At 37.1% G+C, this 4,575-nt stretch overlaps 1 pseudogene; it reads right to left on the reverse strand.

The window, feature by feature from the left end:
- Window positions 1-3,983: 3,983 nt before the first annotated feature.
- Window positions 3,984-4,514, reverse strand: LOC105819955 (annotated as a pseudogene).
- Window positions 4,515-4,575: the final 61 nt, after the last annotated feature.

Genomic DNA, 4,575 nt, shown 5'->3' on the forward strand with positions numbered 1-4,575 from the left:
GTCTTTAATCCATTTTGATTTGATTTTTGTTATGGAAAGAGATAAGGGTGTAGTTTCATTCTTCTGCATATGGATATCGAGTTTTCCCAGCACCATTTATTGAAGAGATTATCCTTTCCCCACTGTGTTAATGGCACCTTTGTCGAAGATAAGTTCACTATTGATATGTGGATTTCTTTCTTGGTTCTCTCTTCTGTTCCGTTGTTCTATGTGTTTGTTTTCATGCCAGTATCATGCTGTTTTGGTTACTATAGCTCTGAAGTATAATGTAAAGTCAGGTAATGTGATTCCTCCAGTTTTTTCTTTTTGCTCAGGATGGCTTTGGCTATTCTGGATATTTTGTGGTTCTATGTAAATTTCATGATTGTTTTTTTCCATTTCTTTGAAGAACGTCATTGATATTTTGATGGGGATTGCACTGAATCTGTAGATTTCTTTAGGTAGTATGGACATTTTAAGAATATTGGTTCTTTCAATCCACGAGCATGGAATATCTTTCCATTTTTTTGTGTCCTCTTCAACTTCTTCATCAATGTTTTATAGTTTACATTATAGAGATCTTTCACTTTTTTGGTTAAGTTTATTCCTAGGTATTTAATTTTATTTGTACCTATTGTTGTTGGGATGACTTTCTTGGTTTCTTTTTCAGATTGTTTACTCTTGGCATATAGAAATGCTATTTATTTTTGGGTATTGATTTTGTATCCTGCAACTTTACTGAATTTGTTTATCAGTTTTACTAGTTTTGGGTGGAGTCTGCAGGTTTATCTAGATATGAGATCATATCATCTGGAAACAAGGATAATTTGACTTCTTCCTATCCAATTTGGATGTCCTTTATTTCTTTCTCTTGTCTGATTGCTCTAGCCAGATCTTCCAGTACTATTTTGAATAATAGTGGTGAAAGTGGGCATCTTTATCTTGTTCCAGACCTTAGAGAAAAGGCTTTCAGTTTTCTCCCATTCAGTATGGTACTACCTGTGAGTCTGTCATATACATATTTGTATCGTGTTGAGGTAAGTTCCTTTTATACCCAGTGTTTTGAGAGTTTTTATCATGAAGTGATGTTTAATATTATCAAATTCTTTTTCAGCATCCATTGAAATCATCGTATGGTTTTTGTCCTTCGTTCTGTTGATACAATGTGTCACATTGATTGATTTGTGTATGTTGAACCATCCTTGCATCCCTGGGATGAATCCCAATTGATCATGATGAATAATCTTTTTAATGTGTTGTTGAATTAGGTTTGCTAGTATTTTGTTGAGGATTTTTGCATCTATGTTCACCAAAGATATTGGCCTATAGTTTTGTTGTTGTTGTTGTTGTTGCTGTGTCTTCATCTGGTCTGGTATAAGGGTGATACAAACCTCATAGAATGAGTTTGGAAGTATCCCCTATTCCTTGATTTGTTTGGAATAGTTTAAGTAGGATTGGTATTAGTTGTTTTTTGAATGCTTGGTAGAATTCAGCAGTGAAGCCATCAGGCCCTGGGATGTTCTTTAATGGGAGACATTCTGTTACTATTCATGTGTTGTTAGTTGTTACTGCTTTATTCAGGTTTTGGATTTCTTCCTGGTTCAATCTTGGCAGGTTGTATGTGTCTTAGGAATTTATCCATTTCTTCTAGGTTTTCCAATTTATTTGCACGTAGTTGCTCATGATAGTCTCTAATGATCCTTTGGATTTCTGCAGTATTTGTTGCAATGCCTCCTTTTTCATCTCTGATTTTATTTGTTTGGGTCTTCTCTCTTTTTCTCTTAGTCTGGCTAAATATGTATCTGTTTTGTTTATCTTTTCAAAAAACATCTTTTTGTTTCGTTGATCTTAAGTATATATTTTTTCGAACAGACAAATCTGTTTTTACCATTGACCTTGCTATATTGTCTAAAATTCCCATAGTTCCAAATAATTCTCGCTTTTTTCTCTAAGTTAGGAATTAATCTTAATTTTTGAGCTGGTTACCGAACAGAAGCCTAGGAATAGACTAAATGCAGATTTTAATGATGAGGAGAGAGTCAGATGAGGTTCAGAACATGTGATGTACCTCAGGGCATATAACACAGTGAGCAAAGGAAAACACTGAGCAGAGGATAGCAAAGGCTAGAATTGAGGAGATAGGCACAAAATTGTTGAAGCATCTGTAGAAAGAGATCAAGGACACATCTTCCCCATATCATAATGGTACTTTCTGGCCTTTTATCCTCCTCCTGCACTTTTTGACATGAATGAGCCTCAAATTGTATGTATCAGTTGAATTTAGTTGATTAAGACCCTTGCATATAGTAGAAAGAGAAATATTTTACATTGCTAATGTGATTTCATTTTATCTGAGACATCCCAATATGATACTCATTTCTCCAAATTGAGCACAAAAATTGGTAAGGTGCACTGGAACAATGAGGACAATGCATGGCAGAGATCTGAGTTTATTTTTTACATTCTCTGAGCCTTAGTTTTTATTTAAACTACTTTGGAGTGATTTCTGCATTAAATGAGATATTTTGGGATAATGGCTTGTTCAAGACTGACACATAATAGGTGCTAAATAATTACCTTGATGTGAAATATATGGCCTTTAAAAAATTAAAGCACTAATTTTGACTAGGAGGTTTGGTTTCCTATAGATTAAATTATCCTTATTTATTTTTAAACTTGTTTATTTTACAGTAATTCTCAACTCTGGCATGTATCAGAGTCACATTATATGCTCTTGAAAAATGTAGATATATATGACCATTTTTCATCTGTTCTTTAAAAGTTCCCTAGATGATTCTAATTATGTTCTTGTGAATTATTCTAGGTTTCTTACTTCCTTTCTCCCTCCCTCCTTCCCTCCCTCTCTCTCTCTCTCTCTTTCTCTCTCTCTCTCTCTCTCTGGTTTTCTAATCTCTCCAATAGCCAGATAGAAATGAGAGTGAAACTAATAATTCAATGGTATCTTCACCACCACCTCTATTTACTACTAGTGTGTAATATGCATTAATGTCTCCTATTCCATTTGTTAGTGCTCTTTCAAATTCAGCCTCCACAGGTGATGAAGAGCTCATAATTATTTTTTCTGCTTCTAATGATGATTTTGAGCTATGAGAAGCATTCATATTCAGATGTGATTGGCTTTCTGTAGAAACCTGTGGATATATTCAACATTTCATATGTACTTGCTCATGCAAATTCTTTATCTGACTGATAAACTAAACATTAAGAGCACATTCTTGACATGAGATTCAGGGAAGGCTTTTTTTTTTTTAGGTAAAGAATGGGCTTTTTTGTACTTTGTTGTTCTCAGGAAACAGGGCATTGCCCTACAGAGGGTCTCTTGATTTGCAGAAATTACTGCACATCAATGATAAGGTGCAAGCAGAATCATGGGTGACCTCTGACTCTCAAGGGAAGAAGAAAAATTCTGGTGGTTAGTCTTTCCAGGTCTCAGGGGGATGCTTTTGCACCTGGGATCCTCAAGATGAGTGGATTGTGTCTGGTTTGGTCAGTGTGTGTCAAGTTGACTGGTCAACTGGCAGACACGTGGGACGAAAGGTGCCATGCCTGAGAGAGCTGGGGCAAGCACTCCAAACAGGGAACATTTCTTGGCAATCGTGCAGGTTCCAGAAACAGAGTGGAACCATAATTTTCGATTCCAGTGACTCCCTTTCTCCTACCATGGAATGGGACTACCCTAGATGAGCAGAGACAGAGAACCTGGCCTAGGAGGTTCCTGGGTCCAGCTCCATAGCATCAAACTGGAGATAACAAAAGGAACTAAGAGAGGATTGGAAACAAAGGAGCAATTTACACATCAGATGTTGGTTTTGAAATAGTCTTTTTGAGCTCAGGAAAATGGAAAGAGGTACCCTGTGGAGAATCCAGCCGGGCTTGCTGGCTGTCCATCTGTTGCTCCCAAGCAGCTCTGAACACTTCATATATATTAATAAATGGAGTGTACTGTTTGTGGTTGATCTTTCTTCCTACAAATTGTACAAGTATTAGGGAAGTTGAACAATTCTTAAGGGAAGCACAGAGGTACTGGCTACAGAAGACATGGCCACGTTCTGTAGAAACAATGAAACATATACTCTACACAATCTCTGAGTATCCCTCCATGCAAATCAGACAACTGACTGTACCAAAAAGCCTGAGTCCTATAGGTCCCCCATCCATGGAATTTCTGGGAGTGTGGATGGTCACATATATGTCTCTATCCCTGCATAATTTCTCATCATCTCATCATCATTGCTCACCACACAGCTGTTGGCATGGTCCTAGCACAGCCTCTTCACATTCCTCCTTGGCCTTCTCCTTTTGTTAACAATCACAACAGAGTCATTGTGAGTCAGGTTGACATCCATGGGCTCTAAAGATTCACAGGAGGGGTCCATAATTTCATCTCCAGCAATTTCCGTGAGTTCTATGGGTTCTGCTTTCAAGGAAATCTTGAGGGTGCAGTTTGCTTCCTGATTTCACTTCTGAGCTTGTCTACAATTTATTATTCCACCATGACACTTTCTTGTACTCATTGTGCTCTTTGGCTCCAATTTGAAAAAGAAAAAGAAGCTATCTGTACCAAGGTTTGCAGGG

This window comes from Propithecus coquereli, unplaced genomic scaffold (assembly GCF_000956105.1).
Source record: "Propithecus coquereli isolate 6110/MARCELLA unplaced genomic scaffold, Pcoq_1.0 Scaffold50, whole genome shotgun sequence".
Lineage (NCBI taxonomy): Eukaryota > Metazoa > Chordata > Mammalia > Primates > Indriidae > Propithecus > Propithecus coquereli.